Source organism: Pleurodeles waltl, chromosome 2_2, assembly GCF_031143425.1.
Source record: "Pleurodeles waltl isolate 20211129_DDA chromosome 2_2, aPleWal1.hap1.20221129, whole genome shotgun sequence".
NCBI lineage: Eukaryota > Metazoa > Chordata > Amphibia > Caudata > Salamandridae > Pleurodeles > Pleurodeles waltl.
The window spans coordinates 1,101,534,642-1,101,547,154 of NC_090439.1; positions in this window are offsets into that span (position 1 = coordinate 1,101,534,642).

The following is a 12,513-nucleotide window of genomic DNA, read 5'->3' on the forward strand; positions in this document are numbered from 1 at the left end:
CAGCCACTTCCAAAGGCTAAACGTCTATCAGACAGTACTGCTAGTTCGGCATCAGCGTCAATCTGTGGAAAGAAACAAACTGAGCTTGAGGAGGAGGTGCCCATATAAGGCCCCCAATGTCGCATCAGAGGCAGGATGGAGGCGATGCGTTGCAACCTACCGATGCACAAGAAAGTTGCTGTAAAGTGTCCAGATGCTGTCCAGTGCCTGGGAAAATTCACAGGGTGAGGAATCTGTGCAATAGTATCTATCAAAAGTGGGCTTATGTGATTGCTCTACCTAGGTGTATGAGTCTTCCAGATGACTGTACATGGGTATAAGATGCTGTACCGGGCATATGAGACTGTATACAAGGAGGGAAGTAATTTGGTACGCTAGGCTGTACTGGGGATTTGCAGCACATCCTGACAATACAATGACAGTAATATGGCATGCAAAGGTCAAACTGATGCTCAGGTCTGTTGATCTGACCAAATATTGTCTGTAGCTATGCAAGTGAGACTTATCTACGTCCCTGAATACTGTACCAGGGACCAAGTTGACAATCAGGAATAGTCCCTCACTTTGCTAAACAGGACAAATCACCTGACCTAGCCTTACCTTGTGGAGCTGAAGGCAAGACAGGCTAAGACGGTCCAACAGGCAACAAGGGAGAACCCGTTGATCATAGTTCAGATGGGTGGCTTCTTGGGGCCTCCAAAGGCTCTCTAGAGGGATTCGGTAGGGATCCAAAGAGCCGGAACATAGCCGTGCAGAGCTCGTCAATCTGACGTAGTATGGTGTTTGGCCCCACAATCTCAGGTTGTGCTGAACCCAGCTGCAGCATCAACACTAAAATCAGATGACTTTAGAAGCAAGATTGCCGGGTATGGCGTCAGCCCCAGGCCTGTATAGGCAAATGCGAGTGGCTTAAGGGCGAGGAATAGCGCATTGATTTTTTTGTGTTTCTATTTTTTAGACCTAGCCGGAAATTTGGACAATGACGAAGATCTGCCTCTAGAATGTCTCCATCAATGTGGGGAAGGGAATTGAGATAGAACTCTTGGCAAGGACCGCAACTTGCAGCAGTATTAGCAAGGAGTCTTTAAGCTTTGCAGTCCCTGATAACCCTTGGGTTCATCAACAGGCTGTTGCTTCTTCAGGCCTTGGAGTCATGGCTCGACTCCAGGAACCACAGGCATACCTGGTGGGGGCCTGTTACAAACATCTGTTTGTGATAGTCCCTACATGGCTTAAAAGCTGTTGTTTTTGGGAGTGACATTGCTTGCACACTGAAGGAAAAAAAATGGAGGTAAAATGTTTAGAGACAGAAAAGGAGCTCTCGATTAATGTCTAGTGGCAAAGAATGAAAATGTCACTTACCCAGTGTACATCTGTTCGTGGCATCAGTCGCTGTAGATTCGCATGTTTTGCATAGCTCGCCATCTGGTGTTGGGCCGGAGTGTTACAAGTTGTTTTTCTTCGAAGAAGTCTTTCGAGTCACGGGACCGAGTGACTCCTCCTTTTGTCTCCATTGCGCATGGGCGTCGACTCCATCTTCGATTGTTTTCCCCCGCAGAGGGTGAGGTAGGAGTTGAATTGTAGTAATAGTGCCCATGCAATGGATTGACTAAGTATGTACCTATTTAAGGTTGAAATGATATATATACAAATAGTTGAAGGTAACTTCCGAACTGCTACAGGCTCCCGGGGAGGCGGGTGGGCACATGCGAATCTACAGCGACTGATGCCACGAACAGATGTACACTGGGTAAGTGACATTTTCAGTTCGATGGCATCTGTCGCTGTAGATACGCATGTTTTGCATAGACTAGTAAGCAGTTATCTCCCCAAAAGCGGTGGCTCAGCCTGTAGGAGTGGAAGTAGTTTGAAATAATGTTCTTAATACGGCTTGACCTACTGTGGCTTGTTGTGCGGATAACACGTCTACACAGTAGTGCTTGGTGAATATGTGAGGCGTAGACCATGTGGCTGCCTTACATATTTCTTGCATTGGGATGTTTCCTAGAAAAGCCATGGTAGCACCTTTCTTTCTGGTTGAGTGTGCCCTTGGTGTAATGGGCAGCTGTCGTTTAGCTTTAAGGTAGCAGATTTGGATGCATTTAACTATCCATCTGGCTATACCTTGTTTTGATATTGGGTTTCCTGCATGAGGTTTTTGAAATGCAATAAATAGTTGTTTAGTCTTTCTGATGTTCTTTGTTCTGTCAATGTAATACATCAATGCTCTTTTGACATCTAATGTATGTAGTGCCCTTTCAGCTACGGTATCTGGCTGTGGAAAGAACACTGGAAGTTCCACTGTTTGATTTAGATGGAACGGTGAAATAACCTTTGGCAAAAATTTAGGATTAGTCCTTAGGACGACCTTATTCTTGTGTAGTTGTATAAAAGGTTCTTGTATTGTAAACGCCTGAATCTCGCTTACTCTTCTTAGGGAAGTAATGGCGATGAGAAATGCAACCTTCCAGGTTAGGAACTGTATTTCGCAGGAGTGCATGGGTTCAAAAGGTGGACCCATAAGTTTAGTTAGGACAACATTTAGGTTCCATGAAGGAACAGGTGGTGTTCTTGGTGGTCTAATTCTCCTAAGGCCCTCCATGAATGCTTTAATGACTGGTATCTTATATAGGGAAGTTGAATAGGTAGTCTGCAGGTATGCAGATATTGCTGCAAGGTGTATTTTAAGGAAGAGAAAGCCAGGTTAGATTTTTGTAAGTGAAGCAAGTAACCCACTACATGTTCTGGAGTTGTGTGTAATGGTTGTATTTGATTAATATGGCAGTAGCAAACAAACCTCTTCCATTTACTTGCATAGCAGTGCCTGGTGGATGGCCTTCTGGCTTGCTTTATGACTTCCATACATTCTTGGGTAAGTTGTAAGTGCCCGAATTCTAGGATTTCAGGAGCCAGATTGCTAGATTCAGCGATGCTGGATCTGGGTGTCTGATCTTTTGGTGGTGTTGTGTCAACAGATCTGGCCTGTTGGGCAATTTGATGTGGGGTACTACTGATAGGTCTAGCAGCGTTGTGTACCAGGGTTGCCTAGCCCAAGTTGGTGCTATTAATATGAGTTTGAGTTTGTTTTGACTGAGTTTGTTTACCAGGTAAGGAAGGAGAGGGAGAGGAGGAAAAGCGTAAGCAAATATCCCTGACCAGTTCATCCATAGGGCATTGCCTTGGGACTGTTTGTGTGGGTATCTGGGTGCGAAGTTTTGGCATTTTGCGTTCTCCTTCGTCGCAAACAAGTCTATTTGAGGTGTTCCCCAGAGTTTGAAATAGGTGTTCAGAATTTGGGGGTGAATTTCCCATTCGTGGACCTGTTGGTGATCTCGAGAGAGATTGTCTGCGAGTTGATTTTGGATCCCTGCTATAAATTGTGCTATTATGCGAATTTGGTTGTGAATTGCCCAACGCCAAATTTTTTGTGCTAGCAGGATTAACTGCGTGGAGTGCGTCCCCCCTTGCTTGTTTAGATAATACATTGTTGTCATGTTGTCTGTCTTGACGAGAATGAATTTGTGAACTATTATTGGTTGGAAAGCTTTTAGTGCTTGAAAAACTGCTAGAAGTTCTAGGTGATTTATATGCAGTCTTGTTTGATGTGCGTTCCATTGTCCTTGTATGCTGTGGTGATCGAGGTGTGCTCCCCACCCTGTCATGTAAGCATCTGTTATTACGTATTGTGGCACTGGGTCTTGGAAAGGCCGCCCTTTGTTTAAATTTATGTTGTTCCACCACAGAAGCGAGAGTTAAGTTTGGCGGTCTATTAACACCAGATCTAGAAGATGACCTTGTGCTTGAGACCACTGTGATGCTAGGCACTGTTGTAAGGGCCTCATGTGCAGTCTTGCGTTTGGGACAATGGCTATGCATGAAGACATCATGCCTAGGAGTTGTAATACGATCTTTGCTTGTATCTTTTGTGTTGGATACATGCGTTGTATGATGGTGTTGAAATTTTGAATTCTTTGGGGACTTGGAGTGGCTACTCCTTTTGTTGTGTCTATTATGGCTCCTAGGTATTGTTGTACCTTGCACGGCAGAATGTTGGATTTTGTGAAGTTGACGGTGAACCCTAGTTTGAAGAGGGTTTGTATGATCTTATTTGTGTGATTTGAGCACTCTATTAACGAATGGGCCTTGATTAGCCAGTCGTCTAGATATGGGAACACATGTATTTGCTGCCTTCTGATGTGTGCAGCGACTACTGCTAGACATTTGGTAAAGACTCTTGGTGCGGTTGTTAATCCGAAAGGCAGTACCTTGAATTGGTAATGTATTCCTTTGAATACAAACCTTAGGTATTTCCTGTGCGATGGGTGTATTGGTATATGGAAATACGCGTCCTTGAGGTCTAAAGTTGACATGTAGTCGTGTAGTTTTAGCAATGGTAATACTTCTTGTAGTGTGACCATGTGAAAATGGTCTGATTTGATGAATGTGTTCACTATTCTGAGGTCTAGGATTGGTCTCAGCGTTTTGTCCTTCTTTGGTATCAGAAAGTACAGTGAGTAAACCCCTGTGTTTATTTGTGTGTTTGGCACTAATTCGATTGCATTCTTTTGCAATAGTGCCTGCACTTCTATCTCCAGGAGATTGGAATGATGTTTTGTCAAATTTTGTGCTTTTGGTGGTATGTTTGGAGGGAATTGTAGAAATTCTATGCAATAACCATGTTGGATAATTGCTAGAACCCAAGTGTCTGTAGTGATTTCCTCCCATGCTTTGTAATAATGACTTATTCTTCCCCCCACTGGTGTTGTGTGGAGGGGATGAGTGACATGTGAGTCACTGCTTAGTAGTAGGGGTTTTGGGGCTTTGAAATTTTCCTCTATTCCTAGGGAATTGCCCTCCTCTATATTGTCCCCGAAAACCTCCTCTGTACTGTCCCTGGTAACTGGACGGTGTTGCCTGTGAGGTGCTGGCTTGTGTGCTCTGACCCCGAAACCCCCCTCTAAAGGGTGTTTTACGGAATGTGCTGTAATTCCCTCTGCTCTGCGGGGAGTAGAGTGCGCCCATGGCTTTAGCAGTGTCCGTGTCTTTTTTGAGCTTCTCAATCGCTGTGTCCACTTCTGGACCGAACAGTTCTTTTTCGTTAAAAGGCATATTGAGAACTGCTTGCTGAATCTCTGGTTTAAATCCAGACGTTCGGAGCCATGCATGCCTTCTGATAGTTACAGATGTATTAATTGTCCGTGCAGCTGTATCTGCAGCGTCCATGGAGGAGCGGATTTGGTTGGAAATGGTCTGTCCCTCCTCAACCACTTGTTTTGCCCTATTTTGTAGGTCCTTGGGCAGATGGTCAATGAGATGTTGCATCTCATCCCAATGGGCTCTGTCATAGCGCGCAAGTAGTGCCTGGGAGTTAGCGATGCGCCACTGGTTTGCAGCTTGTGCTGCGACTCTCTTACCAGCTGCATCGAACTTGCGGCTTTCTTTATCTGGGGGTGGTGCATCTCCAGATGTGTGGGAGTTGGCCCTTTTCCTAGCTGCTCCTACAACGACAGAGTCTGGTGGCAGCTGTGTAGTGATGAAAGCCGGGTCTGTAGGAGGCGCCTTATACTTTTTTTCCACTCTTGGTGTGATTGCCCTGCTTTTGACCGGCTCCTTAAAGATTTCTTTTGCGTGCCGGAGCATACCAGGGAGCATAGGCAGGCCTTGGTAGGAGCTGTGGGTGGAGGAGAGTGTGTTGAATAAAAAGTCATCCTCGACCTGTTCTGAGTGGAGGCTTACATTGTGAAATTGTGCTGCTCTAGCCACCACTTGAGAATACGCAGTGCTGTCCTCTGGTGGAGATGGCTTCGTAGGGTATGCCTCCGGACTGTTATCTGACACTGGGGCGTCGTATAAGTCCCATGCGTCTTGATCTTGGTCACCCTGGCTCATGGTGGTGTGAGCTGGGGAATGTGATGGAGTTTGTGCTGGTGAGACGTTAATCACAGGTGGAGGAGAGGGTGGTGGGGTAACTTTTTTCACCACTTTTGTTTGTGGTGTCTGTTCAGTTTGGAACTCCAATCTTCTCTTTCTTCTAATAGGGGGAAGGGTGCTTATTTTTCCTGTCCCCTGCTGTATGAAAATACGCTTTTGCATATGGTCTACATCAGTTGAGTGTAGCTCTTCCTCAAACCTATGCTTTTGCATTTGGGAGGTTAGCGAGTGCTCTTCTGTATAAGAGCCTGAAACTGGGTCGGTTGCAGTTTGTTTTGGCACCGAAACCCTGTCTGCATCTTTTTTCGGCTCCGAGGTGACTTTTTTCTTTTTCGGGGCCGAAACCCCTCGGCGTCGATCTTCTTCGGTGCCGCTGTCTCGGCGTCGAGCCGTGTCTACACCGGTATCTCGGTGTTGATGCTTGTCTCCAGCACTTTCTCGGTCCCGAGAAGGCTGCGTGCCGGTGTCTCGACCGGAGTCGGACGATCTCGGCACTGTTTGGGCCTTTTTCGGTGCCGACGGTCGGTCACCGAATTTATGGGTCGAGCCATGGCCTGGTGGCAGTGGCGTCCCCTGGGCCTTGTAAATCTTCTTCTGAGTGGCTTTCGACGTCTTACTCACGGTTTGTGGATCGTCGAATCCTTCGGAGTCCGATTCTTGGATCGAAAAGGTTCCCTCCTCTTCTTGTTCCTCGAACTCCCGGTGGGCTGTCGGCGCGGACGCCATCTGAAGTCTTCTGGCTCGACGGTCTCGGAGTGTTTTTCGGGACCGGAACGCACGACAGGCCTCGCAAGTGTCTTCACTATGCTCAGGTGACAGGCACAGGTTACAGACCAAGTGTTGGTCTGTATAGGGGTATTTATTGTGGCATTTGGGACAGAAACGGAACGGGGTCCGTTCCATCGGCGTTCTTCTGCACGCGGTCGGGCCGACCAGGCCCCGACGGGGGATCGAAAAACTACCCCGAAGGGCACCGGAGCTCTTCGATCTTCAATGTGGTGTTGAATCTAACTACGCCGATCCAGAACGCAACAATACCAACGAAAATCTTCCGAAATTAGCTATCTTTCCGTTCCGAAACTCGGTGCGACAGGAACACGTCCGAACCCGATGGCGGAAAAAAAACAATCGAAGATGGAGTCGACGCCCATGCGCAATGGAGACAAAAGGAGGAGTCACTCAGTCCCGTGACTCGAAAGACTTCGAAGAAAAACAACTTGTAACACTCCGGCCCAACACCAGATGGCGAGCTATGCAAAACATGCGTATCTACAGCGACAGATGCCATCGAACATAAAGGACCTAACCACAGCACTCAGCAGTGGGGCCCTATATAGGCTCCACATGTCATTTCCAGAACAGAACGGCATCAGAGCGAAGCTGCATGGCATCACCTGATGGACCACCAAGGTATTACTGAAAAGTTTATGGATCAAGTCGGATACCTGGGGAATATTCACAAGGTGAGCAATCTGCGGCTAGAAGGCTCTATCAGAATCTAGCTTTATCCCTTGACAGTATGCACGAGCTTTTCTGTTCTCTACATTATTTGTGCATAGTTAACAACATGCAGAATGTAGACTTACATTCAAGTTTACATGTTTACAGTGATATGTGGCTATTGCCATCAAGACACACTTAATATGACTTGTTAACGTTGATTTTCTTGGTTTATGATAACTAGGCTTCAGTCAGACCTCAACACCACCTTGTTCAAAATGGATGTCACATTCACTCTTCTTTTCGCTGCACACATTCAAGTAGAGTTATGTTTGTTTATTTCTTATGGATGACGTGCTCCAAAGAAGCTCTATAACATGGGCTCAGTATTGTTTAAGGTTTCTTTTGCTTGCACATAGTACTGCATTCATTCACAATAGCTCACTGTTGTTTATGTAACTATTTTGTTCTGACATCTCCAGAAGACATTAGGTCAGAAAGGGAATGAACTAATATTCAATAGTGAGAGAGTGCTTAGGTGGTAAGGCTATGGGACACTTGTGAGAAGGTAGCCTCTTTCTAGCCTTGTTACCCCCACTTTTGGCCTGTTTGTGAGTGTATGTCAGGGTTTTGTCACGGTTTTCACTGTCTCACTGGGATCCTGATAGCCAGGCCTCAGTGCTCATAGTGAAAACACTATGTTTTCAGTATGGTTGTTATGTGTCACTGGGATCCTGCTGGTCAGGACCCCAGTGCTCATAGGTTTGTGGCCTATATGTATGTGTCACTGGGACCCTGTCACACAGGGCCCCAGTGCTCATAGGTGTGCATGTATATGTTCCCTGTGTGGTGCCTAACTGTCTCACTGAGGCTCTGCTAACCAGAACCTCAGTGGTTATGCTCTCTCATTACTTTCAAATTGTCACTAACAGGCTAGTGACCAATTTTACCAATTTACATTGGCTTACTGGAACACCCTTATAATTCCCTAGTATATGGTACTGAGGTACCCAGGGTATTGGGGTTCCAGGAGATCCCTATGGGCTGCAGCATTTCTTTTGCCACCCATAGGGAGCTCTGACAATTCTTACACAGGCCTGCCACTGCAGCCTGAGTGAAATAACGTCCACGTTATTTCACAGCCATTTTACACTGCACTTAAGTAACTTATAAGTCACCTATATGTCAAACCTTTACCTGGTAAAGGTTGGGTGCAAAGTTACTTAGTGTGAGGGCACCCTGGCACTAGCCAAGGTGCCCCCACATTGTTCAGAGCCAATTCACTGAACTTTGTGAGTGCGGGGACACCATTACACGCGTGCACTACATATAGGTCACTACCTATATGTAGCTTCACCATGGTAACTCCGAATATGGCCATGTAACATGTCTATGATCATGGAATTGCCCCCTCTATGCCATCCTGGCATTGTTGGTACAATTCCATGATCCCAGTGGTCTGTAGCACAGACCCTGGTACTGCCAGACTGCCCTTCCTGGGGTTTCTCTGCAGCTGCTGCTGCTGCCAACCCCTCAGACAGGCAGCTGCCCTCCTGGGGTCCAGCCAGGCCTGGCCCAGGATGGCAGAACAAAGAACTTCCTCTGAGAGAGGGTGTGACACCCTCTCCCTTTGGAAAATGGTGTGAAGGCAGGGGAGGAGTAGCCTCCCCCAGCCTCTGGAAATGCTTTGTTGGGCACAGATGTGCCCAATTCTGCATAAGCCAGTCTACACCGGTTCAGGGACCCCTTAGCCCCTGCTCTGGCGCGAAACTGGACAAAGGAAAGGGGAGTGACCACTCCCCTGACCTGCACCTCCCCTGGGAGGTGTCCAGAGCTCCTCCAGTGTGCTCCAGACCTCTGCCATCTTGGAAACAGAGGTGCTGCTGGCACACTGGACTGCTCTGAGTGGCCAGTGCCACCAGGTGACGTCAGAGACTCCTGCTGATAGGCTCCTTCAGGTGTTAGTCTCTCCTAGGTAGCCAAACCCTCTTTTCTGGCTATTTAGGGTCTCTGTCTCTGGGGAAATTTTAGATAACGAATGCATGAGCTCAGCCGAGTTCCTCTACATCTCCCTCTTCACCTTCTGATAAGGAATCGACCGCTGACCGCGCTGGAAGCCTGCAAACCTGCAACATAGTAGCAAAGACGACTACTGCAACTCTGTAACGCTGATCCTGCCGCCTTCTCGACTGTTTTCCTGCTTGTGCATGCTATGGGGGTAGTCTGCCTCCTCTCTGCACCAGAAGCTCCGAAGAAATCTCCCGTGGGTCGACGGAATCTTCCCCCTGCAACCGCAGGCACCAAAAAGCTGCATTACCGGTCCCTTGGGTCTCCTCTCAGCACGACGAGCGAGGTCCCTCGAATCCAGCGACACCGTCCAAGTGACCCCCACAGTCCAGTGACTCTTCAGCCCAAGTTTGGTGGAGAGTAAGTCCTTGCCTCACCTCGCTGGGCTGCATTGCTGGGAACCGCGACTTTGCAAGCTACTCCGGCCCCTGTGCACTTCCGGCGGAAATCCTTCGTGCACAGCCAAGCCTGGGTCCACGGCACTCTAACCTGCATTGCACGACTTTCTAAGTTGGTCTCCGGCGACGTGGGACTCCTTTGTGCAACTTCGGCGAGCACCGTTTCACGCATCCTCGTAGTGCCTGTTTCTGGCACTTCTCCGGGTGCTACCTGCTTCAGTGAGGGCTCTTTGTCTTGCTCGACGTCCCCTCTCTCTGCAGGTCCAATTTGCGACCTTCTGGTCCCTCCTGGGCCCCAGCAGCGTCCAAAAACGCCAAACGCACGATTTGCGTGTAGCAAGGCTTGTTGGCGTCCATCCGGCGGGAAAACACTTCTGCACGACTCTCCAAGGCGTGGGGGATCCATCCTCCAAAGGGGAAGTCTCTAGCCCTTGTCGTTCCTGCAGTATTCACAGTTCTTCAGCCTAGTAAGAGCTTCTTTGCACCAACCGCTGGCATTTCTTGGGCATCTGCCCATCTCCGAGCTGCTTGTGACTTTTGGACTTGGTCCCCTTGTTCCACAGGTACCCTCAGTCAGGAATCCATCGTTGTTGCATTGCTGATTTGTGTTTTCCTTGCATTTTCCCTCTAACACGACTATTTTGTCCTTAGGGGAACTTTAGTGCACTTTGCACTCACTTTTCAGGGTCTTGGGGAGGGTTATTTTTCTAACTCTCACTATTTTCTAATAGTCCCAGCGACCCTCTACAAGGTCACATAGGTTTGGGGTCCATTCGTGGTTCGCATTCCACTTCTGGAGTACATGGTTTGTGTTGCCCCTATCCCTATGTTTCCCCATTGCATCCTATTGTAACTATACATTGTTTGCACTGTTTTCTAAGACTATACTGCATATTTTTGCTATTGTGTATATATATCTTGTGTATATTTCCTATCCTCTCACTGAGGGTACACTCTAAGATACTTTGGCATATTGTCATAAAAATAAAGTACCTTTATTTTTAGTATAACTGTGTATTGTGTTTTCTTATGATATTGTGCATATGACACTAAGTGGTACTGTAGTAGCTTCACACGTCTCCTAGTTCAGCCTGAGCTGCTTTGCTAAGCTACCATTATCTATCAGCCTAAGCTGCTAGACACCCTATACACTAATAAGGGATAACTGGGCCTGGTGCAAGGTGCAAGTACCCCTTGGTACTCACTACAAGCCAGTCCAGCCTCCTACAACACTGTGTGACAATATTTGTGATCAAGTTACCAAAATCACACTCCTTTGCTCACACCATGATGAATTTGCACTTTCGCTGTTTTTCTCTGACATTTCATGTATAAACCCTAACATTTGGGACTCCCCGATGCTACTAGGGGTGCTATTTGACTTTTTACTGATTTTGCTACACATCTGGGACTTAGAACTTTCCCTTGATTTTCCCCCTTTTCTGTACTAATGAAAAGGACTTTATGCATCTCCCTTCTATTTGCTTTGTACCCTTTAATTTTTAGTAATAAATCCTTAACATTTTTAATTCCATCCTAGAACTCACTTATTGACTATTTTTGTGGCATTGTTTTAAACATGATCTTGGGAAACACTGCCTCATGAAACTGAGGTACCTTCCCCACTCTGAAATCTGCACCAATTGCAATGGATTCTGCCCCAATTTTTGCCTCAACACACCACTCCATGCACATGGTGGTGGCAACTCTCAAGGGTCATAGCTTTTGCCAACAATCATTTCCTCGCCTGCCCCAGATAGTTCATGTTTAGCTGGACCTGTGGGTGGTGATTTGGTCATGTTGTTGACTGAGGGCATGGTAGGTGCTGGGCCCATCATGACAGAACCACAACTGCTGTCCACTTGCACCCACACTCCTGCCCAATGTGACTGTGGGAAGAGGAATCTTAACCGTGTTCTGCCAAGTGCTGACTGCCTAGGGCGTAGGCAGGGCTGCTGTGTGAAGGCAGACGCTGTTGTAGCTGCCTGTCAGTACCACCACTAGACACAAGGCTCTCTGGATCTAACTTGCTGTAGAAGGTGCAGTTATTTCATGTAGTTTTCGAATTTTTAAAGACTAGGTCTTTAGACCTGCCTGTAAAATTTATAGCTTTTAGCCAGCTTCTTTATGGTAAAATCGATGGCTTTTAGCAAGTTTCTTTGTGGTGTGGGTGTAAGCGGCATGAGGGGGACCTTAACCACTGAGCAACTGAAGCAAGAATGTCACCAGTGTCCAAATCCCCCTTACCCAGTAACTAACAGGATTCATGTTTTACCCCAACCCAAGAACACCCAAGGTGTCAGTCACTGTCCTCAACTTTATCCCTCCTGGGGCTGTTCATTTTACTCACCCGTTGCACTCCAGATTTTTAAGACTTGCCAACCACCAAGATGATCCCACGAAAATGTATCAATAACATTCCCTTGATCCCTGGGACAACATTCTCACCTCCATAGTACTGTTCCAAATTATCTTTCTTCCTCCTGATTCTACTGTTCAGATCTTAGATCTCTGGAGCCCTAGTACCCAGGAAGGAGGGGCAAAAACTATACCATCTGCCTCATGTGTCTGCTTGAACCTGACCATTCCTTAGTTTGAGCTGGAACCATGAACCAATGATTCTCTACAACACATGTAAATTTGTGGAGCACGTATCTCACCCAGAAGGGCATCCGAC